This window comes from Triturus cristatus, chromosome 10 (assembly GCF_964204655.1).
Source record: "Triturus cristatus chromosome 10, aTriCri1.1, whole genome shotgun sequence".
NCBI classification, from domain to species: Eukaryota; Metazoa; Chordata; class Amphibia; order Caudata; family Salamandridae; genus Triturus; species Triturus cristatus.
This window is the reverse complement of record NC_140593.1, coordinates 507,777,857-507,800,795: the sequence shown is the minus strand read 5'-3', so window position 1 is coordinate 507,800,795 and position 22,939 is coordinate 507,777,857.

The following is a 22,939-nucleotide window of genomic DNA, read 5'->3' as shown; positions in this document are numbered from 1 at the left end:
AGAGGAAACACCGCCAGGAGAACGCTGCCTCAGTCACCACCATCGCACAGAACCAACACGAAGACTCCCTGACACCGCCAATGGGAGGAACTGAAGGTAAGTCTCACTAGGGAGACAGAATAAAACGGGTGAAGGTGGGGGCGGGCAGAGTTTTTCTGCTGGGGTGGGTCTGGGTGGGAGGCGGGGCCTCAATTGTACTGAAGGAAGGCGAGGGAGGGACGGAAGGTAATGCCGACTGAGACTGAGACTGTCCACATGATCAGAACTCCGGCCAAGTGAATTGCTATGTATCACATTGCGGTGATATTGTCTGTTAAGCCCTGCACTGACTGACCACAAATGGATGGGAGAAAGGCCTTGAGACCCAGACATATCACCTTCAATTCCAACAAATTGGATATGTAACAATTGTTCTTCTGGAGACCAAAGTCCTTTGATTGCCAGATCCCTGTGATGAGCTATCCACCCTAGAGGGGAGGCATCAGTTATCACAGTGGCCACTGGAGGTGGAGGATGAAACGGCTTCCCTTGAGACAGATTGTTGGACACACCACATTATTGAAGATCCGCTGTAGTGTCTCTGGAGAGCTTGACCTAATCCTTGAGATCTCCATCGTGCTGAAACCACTGCCTGCGGATGCACCGATCGAGTGCTCTCATGTGCCAGCATGCATGGATGACCAGCAGAATGCAGAATGCAGGAGGCTATCAGACCTAGCAGGTGCAAGAGATTCAGGACTGGAACCATAGCTCCATTCTCAAACATTGGAATCACAGCCTGAATGTCCAGAATCATCTGAGGAGGAGGGTAGGCTCGATTCACCATAGTGTCCAATACTGTCCCAATGAACAGGGCATGCTGAGAGGACTCTAGGTGGGACTTGGGCTTGTTGATGGAGAAGCCCAGGTTAAACAACAACTGAGTTGTCAACTGCAAGTGATGCAACACCAACTCTGGAGACTTGGCTTTGATCAGCCAATCATCCAGGTAAGGTACTCCCCACCTTCTGAGATGTGCTGTGAGCACTGCCATCACCTTTGTGAAGACTCAACGTGCGGAATTGAGACCAAACGGAAGGACTGCAAACTGGTAATGTTGAGACCCCACCATGAAGCGGAAATACTTCCTGTGCGATTGCAGAATGGGTATGTGAAAATATGCATCATGCAAATCGCTCAAGACCATCCAATCTTCCTTCTCCAGTGCAAGAAGCACCTGTGCTAGGGTCAGCATTTTGAACTTTTCCTGCTTGAAGAACCAGTTCAAAATCCTGAGCCGCCTGCGGTGCCTTGGGCATTGTGACATCCTTGTCAACGTGGGAGAACTGTCAAGAAATTTTTCTGTGGAATGCTGGTTCATTAGGATATTCAAAAGTTGAAGAATCTGCAGGTAGATGTATCCATCAGAAACAAAGCCTATTGCAATGCCTCCCCAAATATCTTGATGCTGAGGAATTAGACAAACACTTCCCAGTGGACAAAATAACCGTAACATGGGAGAACTAGGGAAAGGCACTGGGGCTCAATACAGGGGCGCTTGTTCATAGCAGGAAAGGCACCGGTAAAATGCAGGGGTCCAAAAGGAAATAAGCAGAAGGTTTTTTGAACTTCAAATGCTATCCATTTTTCCTGATTCTGTAGTGCAAAGTAGAAAACTGAAAAAACGAATCCAACAGGACCCCAAAAATGGTAAAGTGAGTTTACTAGCACTAGGGGAATGAAAATGACAAAAACAACCAAAGGGAAGGAAGCCGAAGGCTCAATGCAAACTGGACAGTGGCAAAGCAAACCATTATAATCTAATATTACCAGACAGTGAGGAGCAATATGAACCATTGCTTATGTTGACTCTGTCAATGTTGACCAGGATATATTGTGTGTGTCCCCTCTGGGCAGCCACCTGGATATGGATGTTATGAATGTGTTTGTCTTTCTATTCATTAAGGTGCATCTTTCTCAATTAGCCATGGACTTGAAAATCAGTGAGTAGAGCAGCAAGAACCAGCAATATCTGAAAACACCATAACTCTGGGGCCCACTGGGCTTGTACCAACAAAATACCAACCAAAGAGCAGCAATGGCCTGGGTCTTGACAATTTCCTCCATCCCTTGTAAAACAGACTCGTGCAGAATTAATACTGACAGCAATTTAATGGAAACTGAGGATGAAAGGCATGAATTATTGGCAATGTCTTCCAAGGATGATTCTGAAGATTCCCCCAACAGACAAGAGTAGAGGAAAGCATTGTCCTTTGTGATACCACGTTACCCATACCCGAGAATTCCAACATGGCGGCCAATTTCAGTGTGGGCGGAAAAGGAATCAGCACACCAGTCTTTCTGAAGTGCATCATAAAAGAAATGGGCAAAGAAGGCCACCTCAAGGCGGTGGAGAAGAGTGGAGTCGAGTCAATTGTCGGAGAGACGGAGCCAACTATAGAGGAGGAAGGAAAGAACCGAGAGGTGTCAACGAACGAGGAGCAAGCCGAGGCAGTGAGCAATGTGAGTGGCAGTTGGAGACCAGAAGAGCCGACGACAAGTCTAGCAGTAGGTCAACAATATACCGCAACCAGGTCCAGTGGTCCCCAAGACGAGGAGGATGCTGAGACTCCATCTGCCACAACCCAGGAGGGCAGTGGCTACAGGCAAGTGCCTTCTGTAAAACTCTTCTCTTTAAAGAGGTGGTGGGTGAGACATTCAGCATTGCCACCGATGTCTCTAGATGAGAAGGGAAAAAATGGATATAGCTTACCAAAGTAAAAGACACAGAAAAAAGTGAATGCAACTCACAGGTGTGGTGAACTGGTGGAGGGATTGATTTAGCCTATGTATTGTCCGCTTACGCTAGTCCCTCTTTGGTTTTTCCTGAGGGTCGTGATAAGTCTTTTCTTCCCATGGATCATGGCAGGGACGAGGATCATGAGGGAAAAAAATATAGTAGAGAAGAGGAAATACTTGAAGAGAGAAGAAGGACTTAAGAGAAAGAGAAGAACTTGGAAAGAAGAGACGTTAGTGCATTATAGGGACAGGAGAGTCCATTTAAAAGTAAAGAAATTACACTGTACCTGACAAGAATAAAAGAATAGTTTCTTTTTTTTTACTAAGTACAAGTCTGGCGTCTTACATTCCAGAACAGCTGGGGACGAAATCCTTGTATTTTATTATTTCCCCAATGTCTGCCAAGAGACTTGGGGTCTGAGCACAATACAAACAACCACCAGACTTCATTGGAGACACTGGATGGTGACATCAAGGAGCGGGTAAAGTGATATTTTCAGCCAGTGAGTTTACCGCTGGAACAATGAAAAAAGGCTCATAATATGAGGGGAGAGCTTTGAAAGAAAACACAAGAGTGCCAAAAGCACCTGGCCAACCAGACAGCATCATCAGCCCAATAATCTTCATAATAGATGCAAAGTATTTGTAGGAACCATAAAACTAAAGATTACAAGAAAAAAAAACAGCTCACACCTCCACAGCAAACAATGAGAAGGAAGTGAAGTTGTGACGGACTGAAGAGTTCAACCACCCCATTACCTGGGGAGTGTAAATAATTACCTGGAGGTGATCATGCAAGAAAAGGGAATAGAATGAATGTCATCTAAAAAAAATAAAAATAAACTGTAGTTGAATGGTTACTCCCTAACCTGCTAAATCTAGCCTCACCTTTAGGGAGAGGTGAGGCGCAGCGGCCAGAACAGCTGACTCCAGAGCGCGGAGCTCATGGTTCAATCCATGGCACCTGCGGCAGCCCAACTCACCATCATGTGACTCTGGGCAATAGCTCACTTAATCTTCCCAACGGCCCCCAGCACCATGAGACCCTTAGCGGTGATTAGTTTGTGCTTTACAAATATCGGATTATTATTATTATGATAGCATGGATTAACTGGCTGAGTAGCAATCTCCTATAGTTTTCTGCGTGTATGTGTACTTCAGGAACCAGGGGAAAAACAGGTAAGAGCCTAGAAGGTATACACAACTGCCCTGAAATGCAGTTCTCAAATCTGTTTTCTGGATTGCCAGAAACAGAGGATATTAACCCGTTTTGGGAACTCGTTTGGGAATGGTTGAATGACTTTAGAATGGATGCCTTTACCATTCATGGTAAGTATAATTAAGGTAAGTAAAACCCAAAACTAAAGGTTAAATTACCATCATAGTTGTGGATTGCAATGCCATCTTCGTTGAAATAAAAAAATCCATTAGAAATTCACTGACAAAAACAAAGGTTAAAGGGACGTTATAATTAGGTGAAAATGTAAGTTAAAATATACCATTTTAAACAAAACCACTGAAATTCACCAGTTATAGTTATGTAAAGTAACTTCAACTTGTGCACTAAAGTAACTATAACTCACACCCCTACCATGCACAGTGTTGTCATCAATGATGTAATTTCAGATGTTGCTGTGATGTTATCAGTGATGTCATGGAACATGTCATGAGTTTTGTAATATAGGAGGTAATTAGCAGTGCATGGCGAGGACGCAAGTTACAGTTACTTCAGGGCATTGCCCCCTCCTCAAACCTTTACAGGCCTGGGGACCCCGTCTCCCAGGGCAAACATTAATTGAAAGGGAAGTGAGGCATGCAGCTACCCTTCCAGAGGCTTTACAAGCCCGGATACCCAATCCCCAGGACTCTATGGTTGCTGACTATGTTTGTATGTTTGAGCCATTTTTGGTCTAGTTTGTAGCCCAATTGAAAATCTGGTTTTACTTTCATATTTTGTATGTAGGAGACGCAACCAGACCTCCCTAGAAACCATGCGTTCAAGAGCGCTTAATTCCCGGTGTCAAATCGCTATCAAACCTGAACTTCAGAACTAAAGTGGCTGTTGTGGTCCCTAGTGACAATGAGGCAATTTATGCAGAGGTGTTAAAAGTTATTCAGAAACAAGTAATGGAATTATGTTCTGATTTTTTAGTGAAGGGTGAGCAAATGTTAAATACTTTTCATAAAATAATTGATTGTAAGTTAACAGGTATGGCTCAAGACAAAATAGTAAGGGGAACGGCTATGTCTAATGTGGGGGTTTTCAGCAGTTCAGACCTTAGGGAAAAGCCCCCCATGTTTTAAATCCAAGGGATGAGCCATTGTCTTTGCATGTCGAAGACTGTATCCCTACATCTCCAGTAGGGCAGCGCAAACAGCAGCTCGGCACTATCACAAGGGACGAAAGTCCTTCACATTGTGTTAACGCGACACATTTACCACTGGCCTGCACCCCTTATTGATTGCCCCTGGGTCTAAAGAGGATGGTTCTTCCCTAAAATGTAAGGTAGCCCACTGGCTAGGTACACAACTAGTAACTTGTTTTGATTTGTATAACTATATTCGTCTAGTAAGAAGGGTGGGATGGATTGGGCCATACAAAAAGGGCACAAAAGGAGACTGTTGTGGTGAATTTCAAGGGCCCAACATTAGTCAGGCATTTGCTACATGATCTGCATGGTATAGCTCGGTCTCAGACTGGCCTTAAAGCATGTTCCTTGAGATATTTATATAGACCCTCTAGTATGGTTTTAAGCTGGCCACTTTTGACAGTCTTGGAGGTCTACCCACAGGGGGCTAAGGATATCAGTTTTAATGGTCCAACATCAAATCATTTAGAAGCATTTGAAGGCAGGCTTATATATCAACAGTTGACAATTTAGTTCTGATAATGTTGTGGATAATGTTGCACAACCACACATTGTAACTATCACGGATACACTGACCACAAATGTTACGTCAAACATGCACCCTTTTAGTAATGCAGACTCTCTAACCTGCTCCTTTGAAACAGAGACGTGCTTAGTTCTCACCTCTTGGAATGTTGCTGGTGCAGGTACAAAAATAAGCAATAATGACTGGATATCCATGGTGAGTAAGTTTGATATAATCTGCTGGCAAGAGACTTGGATGAGGGATGAGTTCCCTATTGATGGGTACTATACTTTCTTCCATCAAGAAACCCCTTCACCAGCAGGTAGAGCAAAAGTAGTACTGACCACATTAATCTCTGTTAAAGCCAACCTGATCCATGTAAGTGAAGTATGGCCCTCATCATTCTTTTTGTTCCCACTCCTTTCACTTCAGACTCCCTTTGATATCTTGCTCATTAATTTCTACTATAATAATTGTAATCATAAATCGGGAGAGTCTATACATCAATTTGATGATTTTCTAGAAAGCTATCTGAACACAAGATCCCGCAACACTTTCTTGATTTGGACTGGAGAGTTTATTATCCCTTTGGGTGATCTAAATGGCCAACGTGCATGTGGATTGTTTGATTGGAGTAAAAATGAAATGTCCCATTTTTGACAGTCAGGGCATGGTGAATCTCTGAATCAAATTGTATTGAAATATGATTTAATCTAATCTTTGTTAATGAGCTAACCACATCGCATGTGTCTACTTTAATCAGAAGTGGCAAAGGGAGCACAATTGATTTCATATCGGCTACAACAGATCTTTGTACCCTTATTAAGGGGTTTGAGATTATCAGTAATTGTAGGAGGATCACGATCACTCGCATGGCAAGTAAACTAATTGGGAATACTCCAAATCTAAAGGTGTAAGATTAAAATGGAAAAAGGTGGTGCTTGATATTTTTATAACTTAACTCTTAAATGAAAATCAGGAGGTCTTTTCTAGATGTCTGTCGGATGATTCTGATACATATGATATTCAAGAAAGCTTTAAAAAGATGTGTCTTTCTATTTCTGCTATGTTATCAACTAGGCCTGTCTTCACCAAGGCTAAGCTGCTTAGCTGGTTTGATACCTCTTGCACAACAGCCCAGAAACAGCAAAAAGTAGCTTTGCATTTGAATCCCAGAAGCCCACAGAAAATAAAGCAAGCTCTTCATAGATATAAACAGGCTCTGGGAGCACATAAAAAAGAGATTAGGTGTAAAGCCTGGGAAGATTTGCTTGAAGCAGGGATCAGATGAAATTCTGGGAGGTTGTGAATCGCCAATTTTTTAAGGATTGCGGTACACCTTAGGTTAATCTTTAATACCGGCAGAGACATCGGAGAAATATTATACTGACATTTTTTATGTAGAGGAACTAGATTCTGGCTCTAACTCATTAATGGTTAAATGGCTTTTATTTGAGACTGAATTAAAAGAGTTAAAAAATTCAGTCCGCGTGATGGAAGTCACAATGGCTATCTCTAGAGCACTGCAGGGAAGGCGCCAGGAATTGATGGCATTCCAGTTGACATTTTCAAAGAAAACATCCCATTATGGGCCCCCTTTCTAACAAATGAAATAAGAGCTGCTATAGTGGGCACCCTTCCAGGGTCATTGGGCAAAGCAATTCTGGTACCGATCTTCATTCATAGATCCTTGAGAGAAATTTCTGTCCCGCCTGGAAGCTGGGGCTTATGAAAATAACATTATTTCCGGGGTTCAGTTTGGCTGCTGGCCAGGGATTGGCACTGTAGAACAGTGCCTGAATCTGTATCTTTTGGCCAGAAAATATGTCCTTGCAAAAGAGGAGGCACTCCATCTACCATGTATGGACCTAACCAGTGCTTTTGATTTTGTAAATTAAAGTAAATTATGGATTATAATTAGGGCTCCAGGTTTTGTGGTATTTATTTTTTTAACATTTCCTTCTGTATTTATCCATATTTATTTTTTGCCCATTTTATCTGTATTTATCCATATTTATTCTAGATTTTGCATATAAATGAATTTGTAAAACTGTACATTTCCATTTTCATTCAACTGATAGACGCGCTCTCATACTTTGATGTCTGTCGTGTTTTAGTTATTTAAGCTGCCAAATATTACATAACAATACATCCACTGGTAAATACTAGCACTATACCACAAATGTATATTGGCACATGCAGTTATTTAAAGAAATGTCATCCTGTTTTTTAATTTCCCATGCTGTCCATCTGCTCAGCTGTTAGGCTATAATTCATGAAAGACAGCACAGAGAGTCACTAAAAAACAGCACAATTTTCTGTATTTATCCACTTTTAAAAATAAATGCAGAAAGAAAACACATTGTTTTCTGTCTGTATTTATCTGTAAAAATTTGTAAAAACGGAAAACAGGGAGCATTTATTATAATTGAACAAATAGGGCAAGTAAAAGCAGTGGTGGCTGGTGACATTTGAAAGTGTTGGGGAGTAAAAGTTAGTGAGTCTGCATCGATCGATTTTTCAGTTTCCTCGGTTTGGAGACCTTGCCGGGGGGGAGTCAGCCTCCTTGGCTCTTAGAAGAAAATGGTGAGACCTCAGAGGGAGGGTGCTGCAAATTTTAAAGCGGCCAGAACTGAAGCACAAAAAGTGAAGAAAACACGTCGCGCTCTCACCAAGATAGCACGCCAAGCAGTTCGAAAAAGCGACAGGGGGGCTGTGCTATCTTCACCGGACAGTCGCAGTTCGCCTGTCAGCTCAGAAGAGGATATATCCTTTACCATGGCTGTCGATGGTGAAATCTCGCAAAAGGAGACGCAAGGGGCACAATCGAATACTAGCCTGGAAGGGGCTATCCCTCTAGGTCAGAATAACCAAGACCTCTGCACTGGGGGGAATGTGCAAAAGGAAGTGAAAAAATGTCCCTTACTTACTAAAAAACAAACTTTATTACCCCCCCACTCCCCTACACTTCTACAGCCTGTCGATCTCGGTGTGTCTTCCCCAGTAGATGGATTGGACCCAGCTGGGAGGGGGCGAGACACATCTGGCCTCGAGCACCCAAATTTGGTATCAAAATCAAAAAGTCTTGAACCTTGTCCCATAGGGGAAATTGGGTCAGGTCGACAGGCCGATTAACGACTTGCTAGACTTGCCAGAATTAAGACAAACTTTGGATAACCCACAGGCTTCTGTGCCGCTATTATTAGATCACTCTCCGGAATCGCAAGAATCATTCTTAACTTTACCTTCATCCAGCGCTGAATCTTTACCGCCTGCGAAATTTGGCACGGAGAATCCTGGGAAAAAATTTCAAATCGACATCAGAGATATGCTGAATTTAATTTTAGGAGAGATAAGGGAAATGAAAAAGCTTCAGCAAATCGAGATCAACACCCTTAATCAGAGGCTATATAAAATCGAAGAGGCTATTACGGGCCTCCCCTCTAGATTCTCTGAAGTAGAGGCCAGAATTTCCACCATTGAAGATCAATTGGTGACGGTGATGGCTGAGTCAAAGGAAGCGGATAAGAAGAAAAGATATCTTGAGAATAAGGTCGAGGAACTGGAAAGTCATTCTAGGAGATCTAATTTGCGCCTAGTGGGGGTGCCTGAAGGGATTGAGGGATCCCAGACCCTCCTTTGGGTAAACACGTTTATCAAGCAGCAAGTGTTGCCGGATTACGAAGGAGGTTTGTCTATCACTAGGGCACATCGTATTCCAGCACAGCCTTTTCCAAATTCCCCTTATCCGAGAACAATTCTTCTCAACTTTGCTGACTATAGAATTAAAGAGAAAGTGTTGGCAAAAGCTATTCAACAACGACAATTCTCCATTAACGAGACACAGAAATGCAGAATCTTTTCCGATATGACAGCTGTTAAGATTAGGGGTGGGCGGAATTTGCGGAATTAACCTTCGCAAATTATCGCGAGAATGTTTAAAATTATCGCAAACAAGCAGAAATATCGCGAAGATGCGGAAGTTTTTTTCCGGCATGTTCGCGCGATTTTCTGCATGGTTGCGGGTCGCCAACTTACCCATGTGGCTGCTTGCGGGCGCGGCCATCTTGTTTTGAGTTGTTCTCGCGGTGCATGATCGCGAGAAGAAAGACGTGATCGCGCGACGCATGACGTCACTGCGGGCGCGAACTGTCGCGAGACAGCGCAAATGGCTAAAAACAATACAACATCTCATGGAGAACGCGACCGGATCAAGAAAACTTGTCGGCGAACGCAGGGATTCAGGTAAGGCGATCGCGCGCGCGCGAGAATGTATCATTTTACAGCGCGAGCAAGAAACAAATTATCGCCAAGCTGCGGAAACCGGAATTTTTGACATTTTCGCGCTCTCCGCGGAACGCAAAAATGTCAAATTATCGCAATTTCCGCGAACGGAACGAAATTTTTGCCCAGGCCTAGTTAAGATGCTACATCTCTTTAAAGCTCATGGGGCTCAGGCCTCTATCGTTCAGCAATCGAAATTAAGAGTGCTGGTGAAGGGGAGATTTTTTATGTTTTCGGATATCGAGGAGGCTCAGATTTGTTTAAAGGGGATATCTGGCCCCTCATGTGAAGTGTGACCCCTAGTTCTATTTAAGCTGGCGTTGGTCACCCTTGATTAGAAACGTATTCTAATGCTCCTTTTTAAAAAAAAAAATTTCTCTCTTTTCTCCGTAATGTTCGGTTTGTTCTGATCGGGGGACAGGAGGGGTTAGGGGGGGTATGACCACGATCGCCCAATGGGGTGTAACAACATGACACCCAGGAATAATTGTGGGAGGTGGGAGATGTGGCCTGCGTGGTGTGGGGGGGGGGGTTTCCACATTTCCGGGGGAGGGGTTTTTGTCAGGGTGGTGGGGGGTTGGGTGTTAGCAGGAAAAAGAGCAGTAATAGTAAGAAGGCCAGGATTGATTTATAGAGCAAAGAAGTATGGCAATTGGTAGTTGTAAGATTCTGTCGTTGAACACCAATGGGTTATTAAATAAAAATAAATATGGTGCACTTATAATATGGGCCTCTTTTCTGGACCCCCACGTTCTCTTTCTTCAGGAAACCCATTTTAAGTCTAATTCCCCCAACTTGTTTATCCCTAAAAAATTCTCAAAGGCTTTTTTTGCCTCTTCAGGGGCAGCAATGAGGGGGGTAGCAATTTAAATCTCTAATAGAATAGATTGGGAGTTTCTTCAAGTACATAGAGATATATTGGGAAGATGGATCTGGGTAATTACTAAAATTAGGGGTCGAATAATAAATTTCATCAATTATTATGGCCCAATATCCGATAATGTCCTACCTCTGACCCAGATCCACGAAAGGCTGATTAGCTCTCCTGGACAAATTGTTCTAGGGGGGGATTTTAACTATATTATGGATATTAGGAAGGATACCACTAATAAAAACAAAAGACAGTTGAAGCCCAATACCAAAAAAATAATGGGGGTAATTATGGAACAGTTTGGGCTCGTAGATTCTTGGCGGGATCTCCATCAAGAAATGGAATCCTTTACCTTCTACTCCCATCGTTTTTCTTCGGCCTCTCGATTAGACTATTTATTAACATCAAGGTCTATACAGGTGACAAATGCATGGATCAGTAGTAATTCCTTTTCTGACCATGCGCTTGTAGGGGTTTCCTTGTTATTGGGGGGGAGAGATAAGGAACGATCAAGGTGGCAGATGGATCGCCTCCTCCTTCAAAACACAGATTGGATTACTGGATTTAGGGAGTGGATTGTACAATATTTTGAGGTCAACAATAATACCGCCACCCCCTTTGCTGTCTGGGGAGGTTTCAAGGCAGCGGCCGGGCCCAAATAATAGCTGTCATGGCCGGTCAGTCCAAAACTCAGAGGTTGCAAATTGAGAACCTTCAGAATAAGGTGAATCAAGAATATGCCTCAATGCTACAGCATTCCCCCAACTGCTTCAATAAAGCTAGCAGGGAACTAAGAGATTTTTTTATCCTGGAGGAAATATGCAACTCCAAAATTTATCAGCAAAAAATGTATGAAGAGAGTCAGTTGATGGGGAAGCTGTTAGCCAATTCCACCAGGAAAAAAATGGAATCCTCCCTAATCACTTCCATCAGGGACCCGGTTACAGAACTAGTTGTATCAGATAGGGATAATGTTTCACGGGTTTTTCTCCATCATTACAGACAGCTCTATTCAACAGAGTATCCGGTTAATAACGAACAAATTCGGAAGTATTTGATGGATGTTGATTTTCCCAGGCTCTCAGAGGACAGAATTAAAGATTTAGACGATGAAATAATGGAAGAAGAAATTATAAGTGCAATCAACTCTATGGCAGGGGGTAAGGTATGTGGACAGGATGGATTTCGCATTGAATTTTATAAGGTTTTTATTAAAGAGCTGGTATCTCCCTTAAAGAGACTTTTTAATGATATTAGAAAGGGTGGAACTGTATCAACTGAATTTAAGGAATCTATAATAATATCTTTTGTGAAAAAAGATAAGAACCCATTAGATGTGAACTCTTTTAGGCCAATCGGCCTACTTAATTCTGATTACTAGATCTTGATGAAAGTATGGGCTCAGCGCTTCCTTCCTGCTGCTCAAGAAATAATCCATAAGGATGAGACAGGTTTTATAGCAGGTCGATCTATGGCTACTAATACTCAATTTTTGATTCATACCTTAGACTTTTTTAATACCAACGAAATTCCTGCCGCAATAATTATGGTTGATGCTGAAAAAGCCTTTGATCTTGTGAACTGGCAAACATTGTTTTTAACTTTAGGTCGTATTGGTCTTCCACAACAGATTATTAATATGTTAAGAAATAGTTATCATGGTGCTAGCACTAAGGTGGTTATTAATCAGGAACAAATAGGGGAATTACAATAAAACGGGGAACTAGACAGGGTTGCCCGCTTTCCCCGCTACTTTTTACCTTTTTTATTGAACCCCTGGTTTTAAAAATCCGTAATAATGCTGCTATTTTTTCTCCTATACCAGGGATGTCAAAAGTTAAGTTGTTCGCTGACGACATCATTCTATATTTAACCCCGACGAAAGAGAACCTAGAGCTAGCCTTTAAAGAGTTCTTCCTTCTTCAACAAATCGGTGGATACAAAATAAATGAAAAAAAGACTGAGATACTGGCTCTTAATATCGATCCCAACATTTTTCCTAACAATTTGAGGGCCCAAGCCATGAAAACTGACCCGATAAGATATTTGGGTATCTATGTTACTAACCAGTATCAGAAATTATTTGAATTAAACTATCTTAGAACTAAGCAGAAGATAAAAAGCTCTCTTGAACAATGGTCTGCACTCCCCCTTACTATTATAGGGAGAGTCTCTCTGGTTATAATGTCCATTCTTCCCCTATTGATTTTCTTATTTTTAAATGTCCCTATTCGTCTCAATCAATCTTATTTTAATGAGTTAGATACATTGTTTAGGGAATTTATTTGGGCAAAAAAGGTCCCCAGAGTAAAATTAGCTACAGTTCATCTGCCCATAAATCAAGGGAGTTTAGCATTTCCGCAGGTACGGACATATTATCAGGCAGCCTTATTGAATTTAGTGGTGGACCTAATTCATTATAAGTGCATCTATGATAGTTTTTTTTTGTTGATAAAATGATAGTAGAGGGGGGAACGCAAACACCCGCCTTTCTAAAAACTGCTAAATTACCAAAGAAGACCTGCTACAAGTCTCTACGAGAAGTCCAGTTTAGGCTTCAAGCAGTCTTTAAAAAAAATAGCTCCTCAGGCTTTCACTATTTGGGTTTGGGTGAGTGTAATAGCTTTGGCCTACATCTGCAACTAAGACACATTGAGATTTGGGGAGACTGTGGGTTCTCTCAACTTAAACATTTCATTGCCCATAATAAAATAGTATCTTGGCAAGAAATTATGGTTAGGGCAGAAGGTTGTAGAAAGCCCACATTTCTCGAATATATGCGGATAGTTCATTTTATTTCCAATAATGAGGGCATTTTGAATACTCCACATAATACCATGGTAGAACTTTATGATTTCAAGTATTCGGGACTTGGGAAATGGTATTCTGTATTGCGGAAGGATGAACAGGCAAAGGGTATGGTCTGCCATATTGAAAAAATAGCCATGGATACTGGATGTAGATTCAGTCTTAAGGAATGGGAAAAATTGTGCCTTCTAGGGCATAGGTCCCTACGTGCTGCTAATTTTAAAAGAATGTCCTTTCTATCAAGATGGTTCGCTTATTGGACCCCGGCTAAGATTCAAAAACGATATCCCGACCATCTTAATAGGTGTTTCCGTTGCCACCAGGAGGAGGAAGGAGGATGGCTGCACATTTTTTTTTCCTGCCCACAACTTGAGCAGTTCTGGGGGGAGATCTTTAACGATATCGGAGTAGTTATAGGCATGAGTGTTCTTCCCCAGGTTGAAACTGCATTATTCGGGTATTCAAGGGACGAGGCCAACTTATCTAGCTCTGACAGGGTTTTTATAGCTATATCTTGTATGGTGGCTCGTTCCTTGATACTTCAAAATTGGAAATATAAGGAGATCCCAAATCACTTAAATTGGTTTAATAAAATGAAAAGGATTTGGAAATTTGAAGAGGCATATGCCAAGAGAGTAGGGGGTATAAGGAAATATGAGAAAAATTTGAAAAAATTTGAAGAACTACTCCTACTTAAGGATAGGTCGCAGAGTTGTCGCGGGTTTTTTAATTGTCGAAGAGTATTATATATTTTTTATTGGTGTTCAATCTGACAGCTTCAATCATAAAAACTCCTATTGATCCCCAAGGGGACTTGGGTAATGATTTTCTACTTTTATAAGTTTTATATGATTTACAACGTACAACCAGGGGTTCAATGACGAAAATGTTGTTTTTTTCAATGTGATTTTATTATGCTATTTATTGGCTGCTATTTGTATTTGCACTTTATCTTGTCAACCTTATATTTGGTATTTTATGACTGAAATACTGTGGTTTTCTTTCAAGTGAAGTTATGCTGCTATTATATTTGCACTTTATGTGGTGATAATATTCATATTTGATGTTAATAGTATTCTATTTTGCTAAGACAAATTATCGGCTGCTATTGCATTTGCACTTTAATGTAGAACTTAATTTTTGTTTTAAGTGACTCAAGATGAATTTTATATCACAGTTGAGATACATGTGATTTTCTAGTTACATTCTGCATTTGCACTTTATTCGTCAGTTTGTTAATTTACAACAGAATGGTATGATATAGCATATAAAACACATAGCACCCTGTACGTTGGTTAGTAAGCAGTCTGTCAACATACTAAGTATCAATGGCTTGTCCAATCGTGGTCGTCCAAATGTTGTGTTTGAAAATTTGCATTTTGGCACCTTTTTGCTCTGCTCAATAAAAAAAAAAAAGAGTCTGCATCGATCCACTTGCTCACAGTCATGCAACGGCAGCCAGTCAGTCACACAAGGGATTGTCTGAGGTCATCTTGCCTCAGGCCAAACTCTGCACCCAAATAATCAATACACATATCAAAGTTTTAGTTTTTGCTCACCATGGAGCCGTGATGCAGAAGGGTCTGCTCTACGCAATCGGGAGTGACTTCCTTCAAAAGTCAACGCAAACCTAACCAATCATGGAGCTGCTCACATGATGTTTTCAGCAAGAGAGAAGTGCCAGGATTGGCTTAGACATGCTAACCCAGCACTCCTTTTGATAATAGGGGCCTGTGCCTGCACTCCCTCAGCAGTTTAACACCGCTGGGATTGCTGCAGTCTGAAGTGCGCATGTCGGGATGGTCGTAAGACAGCCGGCCAATCAGACATGCTCACTCTTCACTGACAAGTCATCCTGCTCCCTGTTTAATAACACATAGCAGGTGGGGCGAGCCTCCTACACCCTTTAGGAGGAGCCACCACGTAGAAAAATAACTAATTATATTGCTAAAACGTTTGCATTTTGATATTTCAGTTTCAGTCCGATATGCTGTGACAGGAGAGGGCTGTATCATGGTACCTTTTCTTTTTCTTATATACATAAATAATGTTAACAAATTTCGGATAATCAAGGGTAAAGTTGTGCCCAGGATGGGAAATAGTCCAATCTCAAATGTAATGTACGCTGATGATGCAGTAACTATTTCGAGAATGGCCAACGGTCTCCAGCCACATGAATTATTTTGGTCTCCAAATATTATTGAACTAATTTCTATCCTTTATGGAAGACCTGGATTTAAAGGTCAATGAAAACAAATCCTTTGTTTTGACATGTGGCCTTCCAAAGGCAAAACGTAAACATCATAAGGTGGGGGTAGTTAAGCTAGGCAGAACCAAGACTTTTAATTAATTGGGCATTTTATTTAATACAACACTTACATGGAATTGTTTGCTAAGTTTGAGAAACCAACAATTACTTAAAACTAACAAGGCTGTGTTTTCTTTTGCACATAGATTACACCAGAAGCCAGTCAAGGAGTTAGTTTATTATTAGTTATTGATTATTTCAGTTTAATTATAAGAGAAAACGTATTCCAGTTGGATCATATGGGGAAGGCATCTGGGGCTAAAGTAACGCAAGTATTTTACAACATACTGAAAATCAGTTTATCTGCATGTGCCCCGAGAAGTACAGCATCTATTATTTGCCATGAAGAAGTTGGCTTACCCTACTTAGAAGACACTATTGGCCTTGCCCCTCTGATTTTATGGATTAACTGCTGAGGTAAACAGGAAGCAAGCTTTGTGAGGGAATTTATTGGAGATTTCTTGTTACTTGGCAATTTATACTGCATACCTTGGGTTGCATATATTAAATGTTTTACCAACAAGGAGTTCCTGAACCGTTTGACAACCTTGAGGATATAAATATGATGCGTAAAGCAAAAACCCAGCTGTGTTATCAAGAATTTCATATGGAGCTAAGAAGGGCCTGTGCAGTCACTATGCCCAGTATTATCAGGTACTCTGTTATTTGCACGTCCTCAGGGATGGAACTTTATCTGTTGCTCATATCACATTCAATCCCACGGCACATGTTCTTGAGGCCATTTCTTCAACAGGCAAATATCAGAACTTATAAATTAACCATGTCTTTCTTACAGAGATTTGAAATATCTGATGTACGCTATATGGTGCTAAATGTTATTAGAAGTGCAATTACTTTGAGGAAGAGAATTGGATAAGATTTTCCTCCTGTAGAATGATTAATTTACTATTGTATATTTAATTTATGATGAGGCTTTTTTTTAACTGTATTTTAGCATGATTTAAACTAATAAATGAATTATTTTTTCTTTTACTTTCTTTTAACATTTTCTATTTATTGATTTTATGATGACTATAGTTAATTGACATAATGCACTTGAACAACTCTTAAACCTGGCTCTTTTATGGCTACTTTTAGCTGAATAAAGATTTACTTGACTTGACTTGAATGAATGATGTAAGTGCTATGTACAAACGCAAATATTGTGTTGTAATAGTATGTTTTTAATATGTGTTTGTGAAATTTCCGACCTTTTCATATTATTTTTGGGTTTTGCCGGTACTGCTGCACTTCCTAGATACTATTGCGGTTGTACTGCCGTTCTTTCTAAATACAAAACACATTTTGATTGGCTGAAAATACTGTCAATTAAATCAAACAGGAAATGTACACCACTTTTTTATCATTTGCACTGAGAACCTGTAAGGTGAAGGTGCTGGTTACTTTGTGCTGCTATTTCTTTAGTTCCTGCTGCAAGTCTTGGGCAGAATGGATGATCAACATCATCTTGGTCAGTCGGGCGGAGGAAAATGAAGAGGACAGGAACAGGAGCAAGGACTACTGGAAGAGGACAAAGAGAAGGCCAGAAGTAGGAAACTGGAGGAACCAGCTGTCTGGTAATTTTTCTCCCTGCCACCAGGAGAGAAAGAGTTTAACGCTCCATTGGTGACTTTCAACTTATGCAGCAAAGTGATCTTGTGTGGCACCTGTCTGTAATATTCCTTCAGAACGTCTGGGATGAGAAAACATCTGGTATCCATCCACTCTCGAAGATTTGTGCTGGGTGAACGCAGGCATGAGCAGGAGTTGGAGGAGGCTACCTCAGCCACATTGTCAGTATCCACAGCCTCAGAATCAGCAACACCATCAAACTCTGGAGTGTCAGCTCCACCTCCACCACTACTCACTTAATCAGTTGTACCCTCCTTACCTCCACCTGGTAGCACAGTGCCTGTACAGCTGTTGAGATAACAGCAGGATATTTTTGACCAGTATGGCTGTACTGCCATCTACTGCCTGTGGTATCATCCAGCAATAGTTGCCAGCGAGAAGGCTCTTAACATTTATCGCCAACTTGTTATTGCTCACCAATGTCCTCCCCAATATCTGTATTTTTATTTTTCACCTCCCTCCTTTTCCCTCCTCTTTCCTCTCCACATCCTTTTTGTTGTTTGGCCCCGTTGGTCTGTTGTAGAAAAAAAGAAAATTACTGCAAAAATTCTAAAACGAAATATGAAGAAAAAAACTGTTCATTTCTGAACTACCTAAATCTTTCCATCAATAAAGAGCTTATGTTAATAGTAACACTATTTTGTTACAGGTAATATGTATATCTATTTGCACGTTATATAGTAATGGAAGGTAAGTGTAAGGTAAGTGAGAGATGTGGGGTTTAGTTGAATGTTGTGGCATACAGTACAGTTGAGTGTCATCCTGTGAAGTGTTGTTCATTTCAGTTATGTATGATTATGGGGTGTATAGCAAAGTGTTAGTGAGTCAAGTATGTTTGTGTATAGTGTAAAGAAGTGTAAATCAGCAAGTACTGTGTTTTAGATTACAGTGACATATACCGAAGAGTTGTGTACTAGAGTACTGTCTCGTATAGTAGGTTTAAGTTGAGGGAGTAAACGTGGAGTGGTGTACAGTAGAGTGTGATGAGGTAGACTACAGTGCGGTGTGGTAGACTTCAGTTATATGTTATAACTTAAAGTGTTATGTTGTATAGTCGAATACATTAGCCCCTTCAACCAACACAATTCAACTGAAGTGCATTACTATATACAGTATACACAACTATTATACATTTTAAAATAATGTATGTGGTACAGGTTAATCTAACTGTGCTTTCGTTTTATGTGTTTCTCAGACAAAAGTAACAATATTGTCACACAAGTATGACATCATTTATAACCTTTATAGGTCAGGAGGATCATTTTGTTGCAGTCATCATAAAACACTGGTGGAAAACAAATCAATTGGAATGTGAAAAAACCTCATAGATGCTGTTCTTGTCCAACTGTTCATATATGTTTGTAAGCCATTAGATATATGTAAAACTATGCAACTCGACATTCCTAAAAGTAGATTTATTTAAATATCATCAGCCAAGCAAGGCCACATAATGACATATCCACTGAATGATATAAGCCCAACTGTGAAATACCTTTGTACCTTGATAACAATAGTAGGAATATGACTCAGAATTTAGGATGTAAAATGAAGAGGTAACTGTCTTGTAAATGTTTGCCAGCCTGTACCTAAAATGAAGTGTGTTATCATCACAATGTGTTCAACCTGTGCTGTTTTCAAATAGATGGTATAGTGTTCTGATGCTGTAGTCTCTCCATAATGGAAAATAATAGCACTACTATTAAAAGTGCACCCTGAAATAGAAATTTGAGAAGCTGTAAAATTTGAAATGCAAGTATTAATTTTTCTGTTATTCACAGTGCATCTTTGAATTATTAAGATTACATATTGTGTTACCAACGTTAAACGAAGAGTTGAGAGCAGTTCAAACTGACAGTTTGGACAAAAGTTTGATTGCACAGTTTTACATAATAGAATTTTAAATGGAATTGATTTGCAGTCTGGAATTGTTATATGTACAAATCTTTCACAGTCTGTAACAGTGGAGGTTGAATGTAAGCAATAGAAGCATTCATGTTTTCAATAGTAGCGTACATCAAAGAGGTCAGAATTAGGGTGACTCTTCTTAGCTATTATTTGTAGAACACCCACACAAAATTCCAAAGCATCTTGCTGTTTATTAATTGAAAACTGAACAGCACCTCTACAAATAGCTACCATATCGTTAATACCACTTGTAGAATAGCGTATGTGCTTATCTGAGAAAATATGAATAGGTCTTGCAGAAGGGTTGATCCACATGTTGGTTTATTATTCTTTCACTGACAGCAGGTATAAAAGTAGATTGACAATAACATTGCAGTAGCCAATAATGGTATTCTGATTTTTGAACTGATGTTCTGTGATTTCGATGTTTTGTTTTTTGAGTTTTCTTTTTTGGTTGTTCCAAATGTTATTCAAAAGCGAAGTCTGATGTAATTTTTCTTTTGCACCACATTTTAGGTTCTGGATTTTTTTTTTATATTCAACAAGATGAGGAGCATATGTCTTTCACAAACAATTGCATTCCTTGGCACAGGTATCTCCAGCACGAATTCATATAATCTGTATCGATAATCTACAATCCTGTACTTTTTTAAATACAAGACAGAGCTACGTATGCCATTCCCTCTTTGAATACTGTAGAGCCAATGTTAATAATTGCAGAATCCAAACTTAGTCCTTGTGATTTGTGTATGGTTACCATGGAAGCCAAATAAATAGGAAACTGTTCTTATCTAATATACAAATCTTTAATAAGTAAGAATCTTGCAGTACACAAACAGATCTTACTTGTTCTTCAATGTTGTCAAAGTTTACAATAATAAATTCATTCTCTTCATTATTTGGAGATGTCAGAAGGTCCACTACAAAACCCATTACTCCATTTGCAAGTAGTTTTTCTACATTTAAATTGCATAGTAAAATAACCAGACAATTTTTAAACAAATGTAAATATTTCTCTAATCCCACTGTATGTGGCATAAATGTTCCAGATTTTATAATTTGTTAGCTAAACTTTAGCTTACAGGGATGTTCAGCCTGTGACTCTCTACTTTATCTTTGCAAGGGAGATGTACAATACCTTCTTTTTTTCAAAGTGTAGCATTGTTTTTATTTATTTGAGCACACTCGCCTAGGGTTGGTGTGAGAAGTTGGCCTGGCATCCTGGCATATGCTGTCCATTAGTTATAGTGGGCACCTTGCACCAGTCCAAACAACCCTTATTGATGATAGGTTTAAAGACAACCTTTATTGAAAGCTATCCTAGTGGTAGCTATGGAGAGCAGCCTTCAGGCTAAGTCTTGAAGGAGTGTAAAGCAGCTTGGTATACCTCTTGAATTACTAAATGAAAGGAGAACCACACAAAGTATATATATATAAAATATATGTATTTATTTCTAAACACTCTCTACTAACTTCTTTATGAAGTTAGAGAGCAAGGCACACAATAATACAATTCTAAAATGACAGTAAATAGCACAATATACAATATGTCCTAGGGGCGGACCAAACCATATATTAAGAAAGTGGTATAAGAACCACGACTTGACTAGACACAGTGCCTAGAGCACAAAGAATCGCTGGGCCCCAAGGAACCACCCAAGGTAGTGACATAGGTGACCCACGGGGGACACGAGCAGTGTGAGAACACAGGCATGAGCCCCATACTATTCTATGGGAAAGTCGTGGTTGGAATTTTAGAAGTTAAGGACACTTAAGAGAGGACTTTGAGCAAACCCCTTTAGACTTAGGGGGTTCTAGGGCCAACACCCACAGGAGCACCGTAGTACTCGAGTTACCTCACCCAGGGAAGCCGGGTGCATAGGTGTCAAATGGTGTCGGGAATCGTCGTTGATTTCAATGGCGATCTGCTGCAAAGTGCTGCTGCCGGGAAGGAGAAGAGTGTCCGGTGTGAGCCAAGCCTGGATCGAAGATCAGAAGAACCTGAAAGCAGAGGGGACAGAGTCTGGGTCACTTGCCAGAGAGAAGGGGCACAATAGATGAATGCCCACCGATGTCGGGTGTTTCAGGTGCGAAGAGGTGAAGCTTGACTCCACAGCCACGAGGAGGCATCGACGACAACCAGGAGCTGGATTCGAGCTGTCCCACAAAGGATGTTGAGTGCTGCGGGGTCGGTGCCCTGATTGGACCCAACAAGCCTTGGTAACAGCAAACCACGTAGGAAGAGAAAAGATGCTTCCGTGTGGACCAGCAAGGTCCTGGGGACTCCCCAAGCAATGGAGAGTCAGGGCACGTCTGGAGCAACCAGGTAAGCCCAATTAGAAGTAAAGTTACCTTAACAGAGACCCACCAGGCGACAGACTAGGGATCGCAAAGGGACCTCGAGAGAAAACACAAAGGGCCAGCTCACGGAACACTCATGGAGTGTAAGCAGGCAATCTTCGGTGCAAATGCTGCTCGGGGTCAGGGCTACAAGTAACCCAAAGCTCAGCTGCAGGAGTCACTGGAAAGCTGATGCTTCTGCAAATGGTCGCGGTGTCCAGGGGTTCGGGTTGCACGGTCTTCCACGAGGGATACAGGCCTCAGAATTGCTGAGTGCACAGATCAACTTCAGAGACCACGGAAACCCACCTCCTGTGTTGCAAAATTCTTCAGAGTCCGGCGGGAGCTTCGGAGATGCACACCAGACAGATGCGTCTTTGGTGCCTGCCTTGGAGGGGAGTAACTCCTTTACTCCAAGGGAGATTCTTCAGTCATCGAGTTCATTGTAGATCGTCAAAGTTCCAGGATTCAGTATCAGAGTTTCGTCCAGGTGTAATCCAAAATCCTGTAGTCAGGGGTTCCTTCTTTATACCCAAGGAAGGGGTTGGACATACTCTGGGGACCCACCTATGGGAGGGTCAGGAAAGAGGGGTGGCTACACTCATTTCCTTTGACCAGCTTCACGCCGGTTTGAACTGGACTATGCACAAGGACGCCAAATGTGCCCCCAGTGCTGACCTTCAAAGCACTCTTGGAGTGCACCCACCCAGCCCCAATACACTAAAGCCTGTCTGGGAGGTGGTGACACCTCCCTGTGACAGGAAACCTATTGTCAATGGCTCCCCTGCCGGAGTTTCATCCAGCAGCAGGAGGGCAGACTCATGTCTGTGGCTGACAGCATCCATTTTGTGATGCCAGGGCTCTGTTAGCTGGTACCGGGTATACCAGTGCTGTCATGTCTCTCCCTCTAGAAGGGTGGGATCATACTCCCATACCAGTTACTGGTGTGGGGGTATGATTCCAAGGTGTTTGACACCAAACACGACATGTTTCTGTGCAGCCATCCCAAAGTTAGCATTTACTGTTTGATTATAATGCACTTAAGAGTATATGGTTTGGCTGCATCACAAACAACTCCGGAATAAAGGTTCCGAAGGCAACAGAGGGGCCCTGCTCATGCATGGGCACCCTCTCACATA